We start from the raw sequence: 22720 nt of genomic DNA on the forward strand, positions 1-22720 counted from the left end.
TAAAACAGTGTTGTTCCAGCACTGGCCAGGAAGACACTGAAGGCTTGTAACACCAGAGCCTGCTGAGCCTCACATTAGAGGTCTCTCGTCAGGGCCCTACTCATGAGGAGTCACTTTCTCCTGAGGAGTCCTTCTTTGCAAGTGAGCACTCGTTCTCACAGGAGCCCTACTGGCCTGCTGCTTAAGGTGACAATGCTCCCCGGGCGGAGAGGTTGCTTAGCCTCTGCCTCGGAGGCAGAGTCCCTGCCCCCTGATAGGGACAGACCTGCAACCATCTTCCCAGAGGGCCAGGGCTCCTGTTGGTCTGGTGACAGTGACTAATCTGGGGTGCCCTCAGTTTCTGGGAGCTCCAGCTCTTCCTCTGAGGAGAATTCCTCCAGCAGGGGCATGACAGATAACAAAAACTACGATAGGTATGCTTAGGTGGTATATGTTGCAGCAGTTTGCATCTCTTTCTCACTCTCTAGTACTGGGTACATTTGCCGTTTTTCTTGTACAAAACTAAATCATAGTTTTGAGGCTGCAATCCTATGCATACTTACTTGGGAATAAGCTCCACTAAACAGTACATCTTACTGCTGAATAAGCATGGATAGCAAAACAAGTTTACATGCTAAGTTATAAACAATGCATTGTGTATGTTGCTAAAGTTTTACTATTTCCTAAACAGCTTCTTCTCCAGGCTCTGCTCCCCTCTCCCCTGCAGGGAAATGCTCTTAATTCCAATCAGCAGTTGACCAGGGATAAGAGCTTTTCCTTGCGGTGGGGCAGGGCCTGGGAAAGAAGTTAGCAGACCAGATGGGGAACCGCTGCAGGCTGGATACCCTGCAATAAAACAAGTTTAAGAAAGTAAGTATTGCATATATTTCATTTTATCCCCAAAATTTCAATTTTTGTTGTGGGAGTGGCTTCTATCCAGAAGCTATCCAGAAACTAACAAGGAAGCATTTTTTTTCCCATTATATGCAAACCCAGGCTATTGGTTGTTTGCTGCCCTAACAAACCAAAGCCTGAAGCCAGAGTTTAAAGCTGGTTTCCAATTAGCAACAAGCCAGGGTCCAGGTTCAGACATAATGGGAAGTTTTTTTATTCCTCATTAGTTTCAGATTAGGGTAACTTCTCCTGCTGATGGGAGAAGCCAAGTGGGGTTGATTAGGCAGTGCTGGTCATTACCAATAAACCAGAATTCCCAGCAATTTTGGTATATCATTATGACTGAGCACAACCAATTAGAGGGGCATTGGTTTATTACTTTCAGAAGCCATTTTCAAAACCCTGCAGCACCTTATGTAGACTTTAGATTAGCTAACTGGTGTCCAAATCCTTTTATTTATTAAATGTGGCTTTTCTGGGCCAAGCCCTCACAAAGCAACACATACAAAAATAAACAAAAGAACATGAAGCAGACTATTTAAGCATAAAGTGAGCAGAGCTAAGTAGACACATGAGGAAAACTGTTTTAGATCACACAATTCACTTAGAATGATTGAAAATGTGGTGGCTGTGGCTCAGATTCCATGCAATCTTGCATATTTTGAGAACAGAATATTCATTTATCAAAGTTGATTAAAAAAATGTATCTCCACTACAAATGTGAAAAAAAAAAGCTACTTGCTAGTAAAATTTCTGAAATGGGAAGAGGTGACAAATGCAAGTTTGAATTTGTGGATTAAAGGTTTAGATCATGGTCACAAAAATAATATAAAAATGCAGATATAGGTCCAAACGCAAAGAAAGTTTGTCAAGTTAAAGTCCAATGGAAATAAATAGGAAAACTGGATCCTAGACAGATCTGTAATATCCTTAGGCTTTAAATCAGCCTCCTGCAACACTGTGTCCTCTAGATGTGTTGGACTACAACTGCCATCACCCAAACCATACTGGCTGGGGATGATGGGAGTTGTAGCCTAACACATGTGGAGAGTGCCAGGTTATGAAAGGCTGTTCTAAATTTATCACTGAAGCGTCACTAAAGGTGTTTGCATATTGAGCATTTTCCAGTGAGATGCACTGAAGAGTGACCAATTCAGCATAAGGAAAACATCTCAAGGAACGGATGTTGTGCCAGTCTTCTGCGGTAGTTGGTAACTCTTTCTTTTGGCATGCCTCCCACCAAACATACACACACACACATCTCCAATTTAGGCTACTTCAAAAATCCACCGATAGGAAATGCAACCATCTGATCAAACCCTAATTGATTAGGTGGGCTTTGGAATGCATACTGGGGGAAGGTTAAATTTATCTACTTTCCTCTTTTTAATAAACCATTTTCCACTTTATCCTTTGCAGTGAGCAGTGTTCCGTATAATACAAAGTACATCTGTTTCCCAAGTGAGAACAATTGGAATATATGATTTTTCCCCCTCCAAAAGTAATGAACAGATTAGAACAATTAAGCTAAGTATCTTAAGAGTTTTGATCCACAGTGAGAAATAAGTATCCAAGGATTTTCCCTAAACATGTTTTATTTTATTTTATTTATTATTATATTTATCTCCCACCTTTCTTCCATCATGGAACTCAAGGTGGCAACATGTGGTCCCCAGGTGGTCTCCCCTCCAGGCACTGACCAGACCCAGACCTGCTTAGCTTCAGCAAGGTGGCAACATGTGGTTCCCAGGTGGTCTCCCCTCCAGGCACTGACCAGACCCAAACCTGCTTAGCTTCAGCAAGGTGGCTGCCTCCTGTGCCTTCAGACACCTTCATGTGTCCTGGGAGATAGTCTGAAATTAATCTTCTGATCAGGTAACACTCACTTGAGCACCGCCATTACGATCTAAGCTCATGAATTGGCCATGCTGGCAGGGAATGATGGAAATTGCAGTCCAACATATCTGGAAGGCTCCAGGTTGATGGAGGCTGTATTAGACTTTCTTCCAGCAAAGTGGGGATTGCAGGAGAGTGGGGGAGAAGTAGAAAGATCCCAATCTTTTTGCTTTGCACAGGTTTCCCATCAAGGGAGGAGGCAGGCAAACTTATATGGCAAAGTAGAAAGACTGGGATCACCATCCACACCATTCTCTGCAACATGTCACAGAGGAAAGGTGTGTGATCCTCTCTCTTTGCATAGATGCCTGCTGTACCATTTCCCCAGTTCCTGTGCAAAGTGAAAGCAACCCCCAAGGCTCCTGGGTTGTGCAGCAGACAGGGACCATGCCACCTGCCCTCTTTTCAGGGACATGCACCCAAGAGGATTGCTTGTGGAAGGTGCTTTATTCACTCCCTCCCAGCTAAAGAAGGAAGTCCTTGATGGGTGATGCACCTGCTGAGCTTTTTGCAGGAGGATTTGTCCAGCGCTGATTACACAGTTAAGCACCTCATTTTTTTTTAATGTTAGAAATGCCACATCACTTCAGTTCAAGCAATGCCTTCAAGAAAGAGAAGCTACAACTAGGTTCTACCATTAGCGACCTGCTTATTTTGAAAATATATCCACAAGAAGCACCTTCCCCAACTTGTTGCCCTCCAGTTGGGACTACAACTCTCATCATCCCCAGTTAGCATGGCCAGGATGAATGGAATTGCAGCCCAACATTTCTGGAGGGCACCATGCCAGGGAAGGTGGCACTCATAGGAAGCTGCCTTAACCCGAGTCAGGCTATTTGACTCTCCAATCCTCCTCATCTCAAGTGCTTAAAGCAGGCAATGGAATTTCTAACTCGCCATATAGATATAAGATGCATGTAAACCTCAACCACCTCCTGGCTTAGATGTGGCCACAAAAAGCCACCTGAGAGGGAGAGAACATAGTAAAAAAGCATCTGGTCTCAAAGAACATAGAACAGACATGACAAAAAATGCAGCACATCTTCTCTCAGTAGATACTGGATACCAAAAACTAGAAACAATGCTTCCAAGAGCCACTGATTCAACATGTGCATGCTGTCTCCCCACTCAAGCAAACATATGTGGCTACAAAAAAAAATCACCCTGCAAGTAGTTTACTAAATTTGAAGATTCAACATACTTTCGATAAGACCTAAGCCCACTGAGCTCTTTGGCTTGACACTGAACTGATAATATCTGGCAGGGCACCATAGCTCATTATAAATAATTGCTTTTGTAAAGTGTGTCTGATTTTTGGAAAAGCATACTGAAAGTTGCGGCGGGGGGCACAGGGAGAGAAAGACTCAGGTAGGGGGATTAATAGAACAAATTTTGCTAAGGCAAATTTGAGCAGAAGTTCTTACTGGCCTCTTCCATGGATGAATTCCGCATCACAAATTCAAAAATGCAATTTAGTGTCTCCAATAAAAGAAAGCCATTTCAATACATTGTAATTTATTTCCACTATACTGCTAAATGATAACTAATACCATTACTAATGCATTATCCACAAAATATTTATTTTCAGTTAAATTCATTAAACATCTCAGTGCATCTTAATGTTATATTAACTTGATAAAGACAAGTTGCTCCCACTTCAGAATTCTAATCCACTTCATAAGAAACCATTCATCTTGAAAGCACCATTCTGCCTGGCCCAATCCAGTCTGATTATGCAGAAGATTACAAATGAACAGAAATGTCAAAAGCAGAGGAAAGATACAGACGAATCTCTAAACTACTCCAAGACCTTGCGATTCAGGCCGGTAGTAGACATTTGACAGCAAACATTGGATTCTCAGTTCTATGGCCCATTTCACACATCATGGCTATCCAGGTTTTATTTAAACTCTGGACAACCATGAACAAGTGGGAGCAAGCAAGTGTGCTGAGCTAAACAACCCAGGGACACTGTGTCCCTGGGTTGTTTAGCGTGACATAAAAACGTAAGAGCCATGCTGGATCAGATCAAGGGTCCATTTAGTCCAGCATTCTGTTCACACATTGGCCAACCCACTGCTGGTGGGAAGCCCCCAAGTAGGACAAAATAAGTGTTGTCTGAAACCAGAATTGTGGTTTATGGGGGGAGGAACAACCCAGATTTGTATCCTCTGGTTTGTTCTTGGGTTACAAGTCTGAGGTGTCCCTCCCCCAACAATGTACAATTCCAGGTTCAGACTTCGGGTGTTTCTACGTTAAGCAAAAAAAACGCCCAAAAAAACGCAAAAATCCACATCCTTTCTGGAGTTTCCTGCTTTCGGTTTCTTTGAGGGATTAGGAAGGGCTTCTTTACACGGCAGCCACATGGTTTGAACTGAAGGAGTGCCTCCCTCCCTCCCTTACATGTGAGCAAAGGGGGAGGGAGTCTTTTTTTCGTAGCTTAACTTCTTCTGTTTTCTTGCAGCCCCCAGGAAACCTCTGACTTACTTCTGAGTAGAGATAATACCACAGTATAAGTCTGCAATCCTGGGCAGACTTACTTGGGAGTAAGCTGCATTGAACTCAATGGGACTTCCTTCTGAGTAGACATAAGATCACCCTGTAAGCCTGCAACCCTCAGCACACTTACTTGGGAGTAAGCCCCACTGAACTTCATAGGTTGCTCTGAAACAACAGAGGACGTTGCTTCTGAGCTTGGTGGGGTGGGGGATCAGATGTGTCTCCCTTCGTTGCAGGGAGGCATTTTACCCTCTTCTCCTTCTGACTGATGCAATTAGCAGGCAATTCTTGCCCTCGCACCTGTTCAGGTCTCCTTCCCTGCAACCGTGCTCCCATCCTCAATGCCTTTGTCATCCTGACCGTGCCCCCAGCAACTGAAAACAAACAGGCAGACTGAGCGGTTTCTTCCACTATGGGAGAATTTCACATGGAGGTCATGGAGCTCCTGTTCCATGGGCTGGGAAAAATACTAATTTGGGGGGGGAAAACATGGCATAGGCTGGGGGAAATGGCAGGAGACACCCTGGAGGGTAATGATGTCATCTAAAGAGCCCGTAAACCTCCGTGACAGAGCCATCTCAATAGCAGGATAAAAGCTCCGTGTGATGAACCCCTTCATGATAAACAACCCAAGATGGAGCACACTTAGATTGTTTAGCTCTGCCCAGCTCCACTGGGAACAATTGGGTGGTGACAAGTAGCAGGCTCACCTACTCCCACTTCAATCTCAGCAACCCATGGTTTAACAAACTGTGGGTTGTTGCAACATGTGAACCATGTCAGTGTCAGAAGTGCAAAGACTGGGTGGGGGGCATGTGCAAGTGGGATGGATGGAATGCATGTTGAAGGCAAACATAGCACTGAGAAGAATCCTGTGTATTTGCTAAATGTAGTTCACTTATTCAGACTGCACATGGGGGAGGGGGGTGCATATGCATGTTTGAATGTTTCCCTAATACAAGAGGCTCCCTGCATATGGAAAGCTAACACATCAGGGAGAAATACTATAACCTAACATTCCCCTAATATTTAAGCGTTTTACACAATTGCTCACCTATGGTATGTAATAGAAAAGTCTCAAGAGGCTTTATCATGGGATAACTCTAAAATCGTAAGACTGTCATGGAACTGACGACAAGGGCCGAAAGGTAGGACAGGACAAAACTCTGAAGCTTAAATAAAAACAAAGATAAGAGAATAAAGGGAAGCTAATGAGAAGTACTATGAAGACAGATTCCAAATATTAAAGCCATAAACATTCAGCCTGAGCAAATTATTGGTCTGATTGCTGGTGTAATCATGCTTCAAATTTAATGGGTTTGGGGCATGCAGACTCTCTTCACTGAACATTTATCTTGTTTTTGTGTCCATAAATCTGGGAAGGGTGTTAGGAAAGCAGGGACATAGGAAGCTGCTTTATACTGAATCAAACCATCTAACTGGGTCCATCTAACCCAGTATTGTTGACACTGGCTCTCCAGGGTTTCCTGTACAATTCTTTCCTAGCCCTACTTGGTGATACCAGGGATTGAACCTGGGGTCTTTTGCATTCAAAGCACATGCTCTGCCACTGAGCTATGACCCCTCCTCATTCAGAGTTGGGTAATTAATTTTCTCTTTAAAATATCTGATGTCTTACATCACAATTACCAACTTGGAATTGGGAAAGAATTTTCAACAAAAATATAGGGAGCGGGCAGGGGGGTGGAGCTGACCTTACCAGCCAGCATGTGCCTTGGTGGCTTATTCACATGAGACATCTCAAACTATTTAGGGCACAATCCTATGCATGTTTAGGCAGAAAAGAGTCCTATACCTCCCAGCATTCCCCAGCCAGCAACATTATGCTGGCTGGGGAACGTTAGAAGTTATAGCACTGTTTTCTGTCTAAACATGCATAGGATTGCGTCCTTTGTCTGTAATTTCCTTCAGTGGATGATGCGTTCTTTGTTTCTAGAACACTACTGTCAGAATCAACCAGAGGCCAACTTCTGTACTTTTCAGGGGCCACCCTATTCCCCAGACAGTAGACTAGGGGTTGAAAGAGTGTTTTGCAACAGGTCATTAGGAAATGGACATGTATTTTGCCCTTTGACTGGAGCAACACAAGATAAAAGTTCCAGCAGCAGCTAGAGTATTATTTCCTCAAAAGCAAGGCTGGATCAACAACCTGCAGCATATGTCCAGTATAACAGAGAAACAAACCACAACTACTCTAGGGCAAATGCCATGAAAATATAGTGTGAACATTTTCCATATAGTGTAGCTTTACATTTTCTGAATAAGACTTTTATCTGGTTTGCAAAGAATACATAGTGTGCTGTTTAGTTGAGGCTGGATATAAACTGCAAACTTTTTCATTTGTGAAAAGTTGTGCTGTTTATTTAGTTGTGGCTGGATATAAACTGCAAACCACCCCCCACCCCACAAAAAAGCCAAAAACACAAAACAAGAAGTAATTTAGAAATATTCCAGTGCCAAACAGTGATTATCTCACCCATACATTTCAGTTTCTTTTTTAAATATATCAAGAGTTAGAATCAATGAAGTCAATATGCACTACTTTTTCTTTCCTTTGGGCTACCTCCTATGAACTTAACCTGCCTAATATCCAAACTGCCATGAGATTAAAGGTCCTGTCCTGGAAAGGTTATAAATGTTTATTCAAAACCCAAAACAAACTTAGATGGCCATGCATCAGCTGGTGAAAAGTTAATGGTCTACAGATTTCAATCACAGGACACATCAGTACTGAATTTATTGCTGCTTTAAGTTTAATCTGCAACAAATTTAGTGAAGTTGTTTTTTTGCCAACTCATGCAGCTTTCTAGAAGGTAATTTTTAAGACTAACACACTAAGCCTTATCAACGGACACACCAGCAAACCAGCCATAACATCTGGGCCGCCAGAAAAGTGCAAACTGTAGCCTTATGCTAGCATTCCATACCAATCTGTCAGGTTTCCCCATCAGCATGAATCATCATTCCAATGCTAGCACCAGGTACCATTGCAAGTTCATATACATATACAATTACACAGATGTGTCATTGACATGGATGGTGGATGTACAAACTTTTCACTTCTGAGAGTCAGCTGCTAGGCTGAATCTTGTACTTGAGAGATATAGTACCAGGGTGTCCTTCAGGGAATTGCAAATGACACACAGAAAGTCCTACTTCCTATGGCATCCTTTAGAAGGCAACATATATTTAGCAGTTCTGGTCCAGAAACTCACAGGGGACCCTCCCTCCTTTGGACTCTGCTCCAAGATCATTTCACTTGCCAAACTGCTTCCAATGCCCAACTGCTTTGATCTTGTAAGATTCTGGGTAATGATGATTTCAGTTAGTGATGGCCAACCTCTTTACAAGTGTACCACAAGTCCAAAACGTAAGACAGACCAGCCGAAGATCAGCAGGGCAGGTCTTCTCTGTGGTGGCCCTGAGGCTGTGCAATTCCCTCTCCATTGAGGTGCATCTGGTGCCTTTACTGTATGCATTCTGCTGACAAGTCAGGACAAAAGAGCAAGTAAAAGATGGTGCTTTTTAATGTGTTCATTTTAGATGCATTAGAGGCGGCAGCAGAAGACATGGCTAACATGCCCATGGCAAGTGGCTTATAATGTAGCCAATAAGCTTTCTTTCCAAGAGATGTGCTTGTTGCAAGCAACACCAGTCTCATCAGCCTTGGAATGTTTCTAGGAGGGTATCAGCTCCCTTGCTAGGTGAGAAATCTCTGGCCTCTCATTGGTCCAGAGGTGTATGCTCCTGACTCTCTAAACATGTAAAACAGCTAAAGGACGAAAGTCTCTTTCACTTTTTCTCTAACATATAAAAAACAGCAAAGTAAAGGTCAAACTACATGTTATGTTCACCTTGTAGTGTGCAGCTCTCTTTCTTTTTATTCTAAAGAAAGCGTGAGGGCCCAATGCAGACAGGGGCTGCTGCACACAGGGAGTGGTTTAATCCTTCCCTGCCCCCTGCACAGCAATTACTGAGAGTAAAAAAAACAACAACCTGGGGACTTCTTCTCTTCTTTTTTTCCCTCTGGTTACTGCTTTCCAGGGTCATTTTTTTTGCAGGGGAGGATCATTTGGGGGGGGGGTGTCACAGCTGCAGTCCTAATCTGGATGGGGCCTTCATGTTTACTTTAGAGTAAACAGAAACACAGAAAGGGGGCTGTAAGCTACATAGTTATTGTAGTGCGTAGTTTGACCCTATTAGATAGGTTAGGGAAAAGCTGGCTATTTTACATTCTTTTTACTTAGGGTGTAAATTGTGAACTCACACAATGTTGGATTTCATCCAGTGGTCTTACATAGTGGGCCCTCTGGGCTCAATAGTCTTACAGGGTGGGGCTCTTTAGGTATGCACATGTATTACTTCACTTACTTCAAACTGTGGTAAAGCAGCCAGAGTTGCTGGATTTCGGGACCCTCCCTTATCATTCTGCTGCGGGGGGGGGGGGGGGCTTGACTTCTGCCCTGAAGTCCTGCTTGGAATGCCCCACTAGGAGAAACACAGGACTAAGCTCTTCTCAGGACAGAAAAGTATACCTTTTCAGATGGAAACATTAAGCATGCCTCCAATTTCAATTTACAGATGTTTAATTTAATTTAACACTGATACAAAAGTATAGAATTGAGAGACCCTTTGGAATACACTGACCTTGCTGTTTCCCTTAGGACTATTATGAATCTCATAAGCATTTTAATGAGTGAAGAAGGGAAAAGAAACACACAAATATGCCTGCTCAGAGATATCTGCAAGTGATAGCGTTATAAGAATACTGAACAAATCACAACAGAGAAAACTGCTGAAGAGGGAAGCCAAAGAAATAAAAATGGTCCAGATCAATGGCACAAAAGCAGAGTCTGCAGACAATTTTTACTTTTAGTTGATCTTCATTTTCTCTCTTTGCAGGTCCATGAGACTGTAATCTTTAAATGCTTTGGCGTCAAGTTGTATGACAGCTCAGAACACACTCTGCTCAAAATGTCATAAGCACCATAGATCAGCGATGAAGCATAGAGTCTGCCTCTGGGGAACAAAAAGGTAATTCCCTTGTTTTTCCAATATTCAGCAATTACAGGATATAAACCTTATGAATACAAATGAGGACTGACTGTGTGCATGAGAAAGAGAGAGAAAAATTAGCTATATGATGGTAGAGTTTGTATAACAGTTTTATTAGCATAAATTGAGGGCTATTGGGTTATAAACAGGATACACATGCAATTTACAATATATTTCATGCATCATCTTGCATGGGGAAATGAACAGTGTTTAGATATATTTCAGAAAAGTGTTTACTTACTCACTTAAGCTGAAATGTTTTGAACAGGTAACCTTCCCAAAATATTTTACCTATGCAACCAGAAAGACCTAGGTGGGCAGACTTCAGGCTTGTACAAAAAGAAAAACTGTATTGTAAACATCTGTAAAAGATTTGGGGGGAAAAATGTGTTTTGTACTAGGCCCCTGAGGTCTCCCTAAAGGAGCCAGGTGCAAACTGGCCAGTGGCCCAGGCAGGCAGACATACACCAAGAATGACAGAATCAGGGTGACTCCAAGCTCATGCAACCAAGCTTCCACATCCTTTCACAAAGAAATCCACCCCTTGTTTTTCCCCCAAGCATTCTTTTTCTGCAACCTAATTTAAGTGGGGGCGGGGGAGATAGGGAGTTTTAGTTGCTGCTATTGAAGCTCAAATATTTTGGCCACCTAATGCGAAGAGGAAACTCACTGGAAAAGACGCTGATGCTGGGAAAGATTGAAGGCAAAAGGAGAAGGGGACGGCAGAGGATGAGATGGCTAGATAGCATCACCGATGCAATGAATATGAACTTGAGCACACTCCAGGAGAGAGCGGAGGACAGGAAGGCCTAGCGTGCTATGGTCCATGGGGTCACGAAGAGTCAGACATGACTTAACAACTGAACAACAACAACAATTGTTAGACAACTGCTAATCTACTGCAGTAGTTCCTGATCTAACTCTGTCCACCGCAGTTTAGGTCATTGGTCTTCAGCTGGGTAGCATCCTGATCTCAGATGGGTTACATCAACACTTTTTGTTGCCATTTAGGTTTTCCTGGGAGGAAAAAGATGAGAAGAAAAAGCAGGAGAGAAAGACAAACACAGAAGAGGAGAAAGTGAAATACATACTGTAAACAAATGTAACAGGGTTCCTATGTTGTAGGGTGGAACACAAAGGTAGTTCCAGGTCTAAAGAGGGAGAGAACACTGCTAACTTAGGCTACACTTCTATAAACTACAGCAGCTGCACTGAAACAAACACCGCTACAAATAAGCAACTGTGTTGACATATTCAACAGACATAAAATTTACACCAGTTGTATATCCGTGGTTCTTAAATCATGAGACAAGCCTTCACAATGAGGTGCAGGCAGTTGCTAGGGAAAGCATGGAACATTTCATAGCCACTCTGAGTCCAATAATTAAAAACATTTACCAGAGGCCACCTTTATACTAGTTCCTCCTCAACACCACTTGAAAAAGTAGGGAATATATCTCCTTGAGGTGAGCTTGAGCATCATACTGATTAGTGCCTCATACAGCCTTCCCCACCATGTCTCCCTCCAGATGTTTTGGATTACAACTCTCAATTATCCCTAACAACTGGCCATGTTGACTAGGGCTGAAGGGAGTTTTAGTCCAAAAGATCTGGAGGGGCCCATGTTCTTTTGCAATCATGACATCTGACTGTTCAGTTCCTAGGGATGGGCGAGAATTTTGTTTGGGGTTTTTTTTATAAGAACTAATCAAAATTTGCAAATTTCTTGATAAATGAGACAAAAAGAACTTGAGATTGAAAAAAAATGAATGTGGAAGAAAGTGGAACTGACAGATGCATTCATCCCTATGAATTAAACTGTATTGGGAGCCCACAAAACCTGATGCCAAGTTACCAGTGGAGACCTTTCCTCCCCATCTGGTAACCACCCCTGCCATCAACATATCCTTCTACTCCTGAGTTCTCCATCAGTTGGAGAGAAACAGTGGGAAACGAAGGTTCACTGTAGCAGGGGTATGAGAGAAGATCCATACCTTCCCAGCAAGTCCTCTGGTATGTGCAGAGAACATGTGTGTGGGCGGGGGGGGGGGATAAAGTGCTGATCTCTCACTTCATGATGGGCGGGAAAGTCCACTTCCATCAGTGCAGTTGATCCAGCATAAATCTGGATACAACCCATTATCCATACCTAACATGCAGACCATAACTTAGTTATCCACCAGCTTATACACATCTCGAATATTTCAATGCAGTTCTTGGTTTTAAAAAAATGTATCAAAGTGTGCTTTAAAAGTAAGTATTTAAATGCGGATTTTAATGCAGCTATATTTAATTCATAGATTAATACAGAATGGGACAAAATGGCTTTATGCTTAAACGGACTTGGCCTGGACAGCCCGTCAAACAGAGGACTGCCTTTTGACAACCCTTCAAATAGAGGAATGTCCTCTGTAAAGTAGGATACATGAAAACTGTACTCAGGGGACATGAGGGGTCAGTGGAGACCATTAAAAAAGGCTGGCCAAAAAACCAAGCCAAGAATGACGGGATTGTTAAACTGCATTCTGGATTATTTTATCTGGGACAGGGAACATCTGGCATATGGCCCCAACTTGCTTCCTCAGAACTATTGTGGCCCTCAGGCTGAACAAGGTTTCCCACACCTGTTTTAAGTAGACAGGTTTACTTGCTTTCTCCTGCTGCTAATCTTACCATTTCCTCTCTTTGCTAACCAGTTGCCTGGGCTGACCTTGCATCACCATCACCATCATCATAGAATATGAATATTGAATACAGCTATTCATTGGTTCATATACAATAAAACCTGGTTAAGATCAAACATTTGGTCTAACAAGAATTAGTCTGTGTTGCCTTTTGTATGCCAGTTTTGAACATATTCTTGTACACTGCTCTCATATTCTCAAGGATGAAGGGTGTTTAAAAAATAGTTTAATAAATAAATATCCTTTCTAAAACAAAATTACAGGATTTGTTTCCAAGGTAGCATTCTATGAACATGTTTAATTACATGATAGATACACAATCCCACATTTTAAACAGAGATTCGAAATCAGTTGCCATTAAAAAAAAATCAAACCAAGAAAGGAATTTCCAAAAACAGATTAGAGTTGCATGATATGAAGAAATAACATCACTGATCAGCAGCATTCAGCATTCACTTTAAATTCTCTCACTATTATTTTATTCCTTTTCGAAAGAGTGTGGTAAAAAATATATATGACAAAATCATCCACATTTTTCTACAAATATGACATAAAAATGGTTGTTCTTTCTCAAGAACAATATAACATTTTGCATCTGAAAGGGCCTTTGTATACTCCCCCACCACTTAATATTGCAAGCAGAGAGTAGAGTACCAATCTACACAAAGATTTCCATTTCTGATATTGCTTATAGTAATACTTCGTATTTATATAAGGCTATTTCTTAAGTGGTCACAGTACTTCATATACATTTCTGTATATAATTTCTGCAGGTGTAGTAACCCTATGAGTTCAGCTGGTATTTTTAGAGATTGGCATGCAGGTGAGGGGGGTGCTGAAAGAGAGAGAGGCTTGCCTAAGGACACCTAATGACTTGATGGCTGAGCTCACATCTGAATCACAAACTTTTCTGTTCATTGATGCTTCTCTTAATCATCATGCTGCCTATATTAGCACACATGTGCTTTCTTCTGTTGATCAACATATTTAACCGCCCCACCAGTATAACATAATGCAAATCCCTTTACACTTTACAAGCATATGTGAAGGGGCTGCAAAGTTGCATGAGCTAACGATGCACATGGCTGCTGATGTCACCACCAGCCACACCGTGGCAACCATAAGAAAAGGCCCTACATGCGTACCAATGCGTACCCTGCTCCATGCGAGGCAGGGCCTCTTCTCACAGTTACCAAACACATGGGCAGCAGGTGCACAGTCCCTGCTAGCCTGCATGGCCCCACAACCCACTCATGTGCATTTTTAATGCACGAAGGAGTTCATATGAATGCCCCCTACTGAACCCTTACAGCACTGCACTTGTTCATACTGGTTGCTTTTTCTCTTGGCTGCTTCCTTATGGTGAACAGGTCGCCCACCTCATTTATCAGATGTGGCAAGGTTGTGTATTACTGCAAGCCAATTCCAATGCGAGTTGAACAGCAAGCATGGAAAGTCACCACCAGGCAGAAAAACACACTGCTTAGCTCAAGCAGTGCTGTCATGTACGTCTTCCCTCTTTGCATTTGATAATGAGGGTGATAGTTCTAGAACAGGTACACATGGGCAGTTGCACAAGAAAGAGTAGAACAACGTTTCCAGCAGTCTTTCAAAGAGTATCAACTTACGCAAGATGTTTTAAATGCCCTTTTCCAGGACCATGGCATTATTCATTAATTTATATTTTAAAATGTATGCCCCGCCTTTCCTAAAAATAGTCCAAAGCATCTAACAATGCCAATAATAAAATAGCATATTTCCTGAGTTCTCGGAAGCTGTGTCAACTGAAACAGGTTCACTAGCAAAAAGTTATACATTGTTTCTTTGCCAACATCAATGTAGTGCCCAGAGCTATTCTCAAGAGCCAGTCTTCAAAAGGCAAGGCCAGACTTTACTAGCTACTGATCTATATCTTAAATATATATATATATATACTTCTCATCTGACCACATAGATCCCATGTATCCCCAAATGCAGCCACAGCTTGTAAAAGTAACTATGGCAATTATTTTAGTCACTTGTGAAGTCCTTACTAGACAGAAATGAGTGAACCTCATCAGACTTACTGGTTTATTTTGTCCAGCCAGCCACTGGCTATCCAGTTTGTTATTTTAGACTCAAAGATTGGTTTGTTCTGACTGAAGCAACATTCCACAACAAGGAGAATTCTAGGTCTTTAGTGCATGCATATTTTAATCAGATGACATTATAGGTACCTGATAGCATCCTATAAGAGCTTAGAGCACCCATTAAAAAAAAACTTGCAAGAAATATATGGCCACCATGTTAGTACTTCCATTTCAAAATTTGGAATAACACAAAATTATTTCAGAGACTAAACACTGGCAACTTCAAAACTGGTCAAGTCAAAATATGCACCACTTCAACTTCAGAGTGTATTTAAAAACAGAGTGTATTTTAAAAAAGCAGGGATACTTCCAGATCTCTGGGGAGAATACACACCTCTGGGCCTTGGACAAGAAGATGCATGGTGGGAGGAAGCAAGAGGCTTCTGCATCCAAAGCCACCAGCAAGTTCATTCCTTCATTCCTTCCTTTACTCACACTCTCAAGCTGTTCTTATGAGTTTTGAAAAACTGACGTTGGGCCAGAATGTCTTACAAACGGTGAGAAATACTGAATGTGGCTGTGGATTGGGATAAATACTTCTTTTATTAGTATTCACATGGCCCAGCACAAACCAGAAATGAGACTGAACATTTCTTTGGACTCCAGCAGGCAAGCCTGCAGCGATATAAAAAATATTTATTATACCGGACTTGCATAATCCAGACTGGGATGCATTTATCCCTACTCTCAATGCAGCACATCCCACCACGCTGCCTTGGCATCACTGAGGCTTTCTCCAACATATCTCCAACCAACTGGCCAGTACAGACAGAGCCTGAGGCAGCTCCATGTGCTTTGCTTTCCTCAGCCTACCTTCTCTTACTAACTGATAGCTGCAGTGCCTGAGGCAGCTTCTGTTGCTCTTCTGAAGTCTGCCTCCTCCTTGCACCAGATCCAGTAGGTTCTAAGCCTGCCTCCAACAGCCTTTTCACTTTAATGTTAAGATCCATGATGAGATGGAGCTTTTAAAAAACCCTCACGTGTACCCTAGATTATTCTCATGTCTGTCCCCTTATGATATTAATTATAAATCACAGCGATTTTCCTGATCTCCACTCAAAGGTTTTTGACTATTTGTGTTCTTTTTAACTTTGTTATACTTTAAAATGTAATAAAAAGATTATATGAAAGCACTCCTATTATAGTTGCAACCCATCTTGAGAAAAAGGCAGTTTTGCAAATTGCGACCCATCTGACCAACAGGAAAGAGTCTCTAAGCTTTCCCACGCAGAGAGGCTAGCGTTCATAGCCTCTCTGGGTGGGTAAGCATAGGGGGGAACACAGCCTCAGCTCTATGAAGATTTACCTCAGCGGCCATACAAACATAGAGCGTTTTCAACCCAAAACAGCAAGAAATGGAAGTGCAGCAGTGGTCAATTCTATCTGTGCAGTACCTGAGGGTGCCTTGTAAAGCCAAATGTTTTGTTTTATTTCCAGTCACAGTTCTCCCCCACCCAGCCACCCACCCGCCACCACTTTTTGCCAAATGAAATGCTTGCCAAAACCTTCACTGCCCTGAACAAGAATGCGTAACATGGCTTAGTCCTTTAATAAAAAGGTATTAAACTGTATGCTAATAAAGGGGAGGGAAGTTGCTAGGCAACTGTGAAATGCAGGCAGGGGGGCAGAGGCAGCTTTTGTTTTGAACTCTGCTGCTGAAGAAGGGTTAAACAAACAAACCCTTCATTTTTCTCATTTTTCTCCTGAAAGGTGTAAGTAAAGATACTGAAATATTCTACCTGCTATGTAGGATGGCTAGGTCCCAAGAACAAGGCCCAATTTACATAAAACACCACTCCCAGGGTGATCAACAATCATGGAGGCTATTTGAATGTCATGATGCTGGTAAAATACATTTGACTCTGAGCCTATTCAAACATTACAGCCTCCACAGAAAGACTGCCAGAAAGAGACTTGGCGTGCCAATGCTACAGGGAACAAGCGTAACATTTGAAAATGGGTTGCCACATGGAACCCCCCTCCCACCAATGGCATCAAGACAGCTCAGCCCTGCGTGAGCAATGACCAGCAATGTATGGTACTGGTATAGACACTCCAAGAGCTAAGCCAGTTTTCAGTCTTTATAGTATCACATGCAGCACTGCCACGCAGGTCCTCAGGCTACCACCAATTACTTCAGGAGTGTTGAACCTCAGGCTCATGGGCCAAACTCAGCACCTGGGGACTCAATACAGCCCTCAGACATACCCCAGAGGGCAACACCTCTTTTCTCACATCACCAGGTGGCTCCTGGTTTTTCCCCCTAACTGGTGGTTTCCCAGATTTTTGCATGGTTTTCCTCACATTCTAAAATATTGAAATGCCTTTCTGAAAGCTTAGTTAATAAAATATGCTGATATTTTTGCAACACCTCTTTTGCCCGTGGCTCTGCCCATTACTTTGGAATGCAGCCCCCGAGGGATTTTTTTGGGGCTGAAAGTGGTTCAACATCCCTGAATTACATTGTTATTAATTCTTATTATATAAGAATTAATTCTATTATATAAATAGAAATGGTTTTCTAAAGCCATAAGTATTTTCCTGCATTTCTCATAATGCACGAATCCTCCTTGGGGGAAGATGTGCGTCTCCTGCTCTAAGTTTCGCACACACACAAAGGCTGCCCCATATACTAGGAAAGGCCTGCACAACTTGTGACCCACCAAGGAAAATGTAGCTCTCCAGCCATGTATTGGGGCCTGGCTGGTGTGGTGCTTGACAAACTTCTCCATTTTGCAGCCCCAGGCAGGGAGCAAAAACAAGAACTTTATAATACAACATCCATGCACTCAGGTTTGTCAAGCTGTGCTGGCCCATGGTACATAATGTTTAATGCGCTGATATTTGAGCAATCAGGCCTCCTTCCCATCATGCCATCATGCATGGAGACTGGTCGTTAAAATTAGTCATAGTTCATTCATTCGTTCATTCATAATTACTTATACCCTGACTTTCAGGATACAAAACCTTCGAAGGTGGCTTACAAATGCATTAATAAAATCACAATTAAAAAATAAATCAAAACCTATCAAGACATCAGGATCCTTCCCACAAGGCCCTTTGTGGTAGGTTGTCCTGTGTGCACGTGGGGTGGGGGGGATGACAGTCCACCTAGAGCAAGGTCTGAGCTGTTTTTTGCCTCCCTCCCTTGCCCTCCTGTGACCCTTCCCACATGACAGTTGCTGGTAGGTAGCCCAGGGTGTGGGGGTGGCGGGGAGAAGAGAGTGTCCCACTGGAGCATCTGCCTGGTGTTATCTTCACCTGCCTCCCTCTTTTTCCTGGAATTTAGATCCAACCAAAACATGTTTTCACAAGAGTGATAGCTAACTAGACGCGTCTTCCAAGTGTTCACACATTTCAGTAAATAGCAATTCAAAAAGACCCTTAATGTGGGAACATCCACTTCTATACATGCAGCACTGCTCCTTCAGATCAAAGGCTGTTTGCTCCTTCAAAGGCTGTTACTAAAGCCCTTCCAAGGTTTGGTGATGACCTGCCATGTAACATCAGAGTCCACCTTTGGGAAGTGGGGGTGTCAAAGGACACATTCTCTCTATACATATTCCTTTAGATTCCAGACACAGATGTTCGCGCAGGTTTTATCCATGACTGCAACATTCAAACAAGCACAAAGCAGCTCCTATTTTTCAAAGTCAAAACCTTTCACTCCTCCCCCCACCCCCCAAAAATTAACTATAAAGTATTAATTCTGTAAAGGAAGTTAATTTGTAATATGGGTGTCAATTAATCCTCGAAGACTTTCACTTGGTGGTTAAGACGCTGAACTGCAGACTGGAAAGTCGCCAGGTCAGCAGTTTGAGACCCGAGTGCTGCATGACGGAGTGAGCTCCTGTCTTCAGTCCCAGCTTCTGCCAACCTAGCAGTTCGAAAGCCAGAAATTGCAAGTAGAGAAATAGGTACCGCCTCGGCGGGAAAGGTAACAGTGTTCCGTGCACCTCGGTGTTCAGTCATGCCGGCCACATGACCACGGAAGCGTCTTCGGACAGCGCTGGCTCTTCGGCTTAGAAACGGGGATGAGCACCACACCCTAGAGTCGGACACGACTGGTTGGGGACACCTTTACCTTTATTCAGGCCACTTCTACTGAGACATGTTTAATTCTTTAAAGACAGGGATGAGGAGAAGAGCGGGGAATCTCCCAACTCAGAAATGAGAGCTGCAGAGGAAAATGTGGTATGGTGTCTGGCTTTCTAATCAAGTAAGACTATAATTTTGTTCCAACCCATTAATAGCTCCTTCAGCAAACATTTCTTAAGACTGAAACACCATACCCAGAAGAAAGACACATAATATACAAGATATAACAAGAAATTAGATTTCCTACACAATCAAACACATGACCCTCATGATCAATGGCAAATTTACTCACTCAAACAAATCCACAGCCATTAATTGTACTACAAACTCCTTTTGGCTTCAAAATAACATCACAAGCTAAGGCTGCAAAAAAAAATTAAGTTACAGGTTACAAGAGGTCAGCTTTTTTGTTGTTTCTGTATTTTAAAGTCAAAGTTTGCTTAAACTAACTGTAGTTGCATAGGCATAGCTACAGACAAGTTATTTATGTACTGCATTTTCCATAAATCATTGTGTTCAAAGTGATTAACAGAAAATAAAGTAACGATCTAATACAATAATAGCACACATCCCTAATCACAATAGTAAAAAAATGGCTAATATGAAAATAATACTTTGACGCAATATTGATAGTCCACTTCGTTTAAAGCATATGAAATGTTTAAATAAGTACAAAGCATACTAATATGTCAATTAACTATATCTAATAACAATATCAGTGTCATTATACCCACATTAAGCAATCCATTCAGCAAGTCATATCAAGAGATGTAAGAACAAAATACCTAGCCCAAATCAAAACTAGTAGGAAACATACAAAGGAAAAGAAAACATAACTGCCTTTAGCAGCAGCCTCCAACCAAGCCATGCCAACTATGTTAGATCATATAATGCCTATACTGCGCCAGCTGCACTGGTTACCCGTGTTTCCGAGCCCGATTTAAAGTGCTGGTTTTGACCTTTAAAGCCTTGAACAGTTTGGGACCAAGTGACTTGAAGGACCGCCTACACCCATATCAGCCTGCCCACACTTTAAGATCAGAAAGAGAGGCCCTTCTCATTTGCCCACCTGTGAGAGCAGTTAGGTGGGTGACCACATATGGGAGGGCCTTCTCTGCAGTGGCCCCACACCTCTGGAACAAGTTGTCATTGGAGGTCTGCCATGCTCCGTCATTGCAGGCTTTTAAGAAGGCCTTGAAAACGTATTATTTTACTTTGACCTTCTCTTGATATGACTGCTGTTGCTGCTGTTATTGCTGGTTTTATTGTTGGCTTTTATCATTGTTTTTATTGCTATTTTACTCTGTTGATGTTTTTAACACTTTTAATATTTTAACTGCTTTTTATGTATTTTATTGCAGTGCACTGCCTTGGGAGGGCTTCTGCCCTGGAAGGTGGGCAAGAAATATTTAAAATAAATAAATAAATATCCCTACACACAAACACAGGCACAATTTCTCACTAGAAGCCACACTTTTGTCCCCGATGAGAACCCACCCCTGCTGGGATCCCGACTCCAGCCCCTAAGAAGAAGGCATCATAACAGCAAAATACTTCAGGCAGCCCATCCACAGGTGGCAGAAAGAGACCGTCCTTTCACTCTGGTTGAATGTCCTGAATGAAGAAAGATGGTTCATCCACTCTCATGATAGTCACCCTCCTGGGTCAGTCCAGGGACGTGGTGGGCTATGCCATCCCAGAGCTGTAGACCAAAACACCTGGAGGCCATAAGTTGCCCACCCCTGCTCTAGGGAGCAAAGCACTGGGAGAGGCAAGATGGTGAGGGTGGTGGTGGGAAGTCTATCCAGGCAGATGTTAAAAGCATTGCTGTTCACTTTGCCTGTTTTTCACAATGAACCTTGGCAACACTTTTCATATAGTGGCCTCTGCAGAGAAATTAGCCAAGGGAATGTCATTCTTGTTTCCCTGTACCAAGCTGGGCTTTCAACCTCACCTTTATCATGTGAACTCCATTTTGTCGTGGTTTCATTACGTCATATGCAATATTATGTGCAAACAAACTTAAGTGCAGCGCAGCTTCATCTTTTCAAATCTGCTTTTATAGTCCACCTTCTTTCTTTATCTTATTCATCCTTATAATACTCCTATGACACAAGCCTCTACTGCTCACAGTTCACCAATTAAGAAATAAAACTGAGAAGGAGCAAAGTGCCCAAGGCTGTCCCAGAATGCCCTAGGAGGAGTTTTGATTTGAACCTAAGTCTGTACTGCAATACCCAATCCACTGCTTATAAAGCATCCATATAGGATAAAGAAACAGGTTAGGGCCAGAACATGTTGCAGTCTCTGCAGGGATGCCATCAAAAAAAGCCCATTTTTATTGCAGCATACAGAATTATCATTTTCTATATTTCCAGTGTACAGGCTGTGAGTGCAGTTAATTACGTAGTGAAAATAGCACCACCCATCCAGAACACAGAGGCATCAGCTGGTTTGGGGAAACATATTTTTAAATTTTTTTTACATAAACCCCTAAGGGGATGGGATTCCCCAAACAGCCCAATGAAGACTAAGTATGCTCAATAGCCATGAAATTATGACTGACTATCAGGGACAGGGGATAGGGGGGCGGGCATGAGGAACAGAAAACTAGCTGAAAGGGAGAATAGAATGGAGTATCCCAGAACAGTAAACAAGAACACTCCATACTGCAACATTTAGTTGCAGATCCCACTTATTTACAACATTTACGTGCACCACTACACAGCATGTCCCCATGCCACTGCCATAATTACCACAAGGAACATGAAGCAGGAGCAGAAAGTCCATAATGATGGTAACATCTACTTTGACCCTTAAGTATGGAGGAGAAGGTGGCATGGTCCTGTCATATGACTATCACATTTCACACAAGGAGATGCTGTTTGAAAGTAGCTTCCCTATCTATAAACCATGCCCAATATTAAAAGCTTGCAGGCTCTCAGCCAAATGACTCCCATGTGAAACTTGTGCAAACATAGATTTGGATCCATTTTTATTAGGCATGCTATCCAGTTCAAAAAGGAAAGGAGCAGTGATGTAGGGCAGAAATGTTTCCATTATTTTTCCATGTTTTTTTTCCCCCATTTTGAAAGTTCATAGGTAACAATGAATGCACGTCAATTGCAAATACAATACTAGACTAGCTTGGCCATTTCAGAGTTATAGATGAGTGGCTGGCAGCATATCATACAGAGTTCTTTGGCTTACTAAAATTGGTTAGTGTGTCAACAGGTATCAGTACCTTCATTATTATTTTTTCTTAAATATAAATAGTGTAAGGGAAGTACATACTATTGTCTTTAAATGTTTATGAATATTCTAATAAAGAATTCTACATAGTAGGCAGTATCCAATGGAGTGCTGCACCACCACTGATTCTGCTGTGCACCTGCCGATTCTGTTCTGCAAGTGAGACCCGCCACTTGCGCAATGGAGATCTAGTGCTTCCAGGAGCAACCAGAA

At 42.3% G+C, this 22720-nt stretch overlaps 1 protein-coding gene across 5 annotated transcripts in view; it reads right to left on the reverse strand.

Moving 5' to 3' along the window:
- Nucleotides 1-22720, reverse strand: part of DPYD (dihydropyrimidine dehydrogenase) — a 761638-nt gene that overhangs the window by 726462 nt on the left and 12456 nt on the right. Inside the window, exon 2 of one of the 5 annotated variants that reach the window (XM_084851880.1) lies at nucleotides 10160-10308. The exons of the other annotated variants lie outside the window; for them this stretch is intronic. The gene's annotated coding sequence lies outside the window, so the exon portion shown is untranslated. The remainder of the gene's footprint in view (nucleotides 1-10159; nucleotides 10309-22720) is intronic. 5 annotated transcript variants of the gene reach the window in all.

The sequence above is a fragment of the Heloderma suspectum genome, chromosome 4 (genome assembly GCF_057233095.1).
Source record: "Heloderma suspectum isolate Gila_16-S chromosome 4, 16-S_ref, whole genome shotgun sequence".
Classification (NCBI taxonomy): domain Eukaryota; kingdom Metazoa; phylum Chordata; class Lepidosauria; order Squamata; family Helodermatidae; genus Heloderma; species Heloderma suspectum.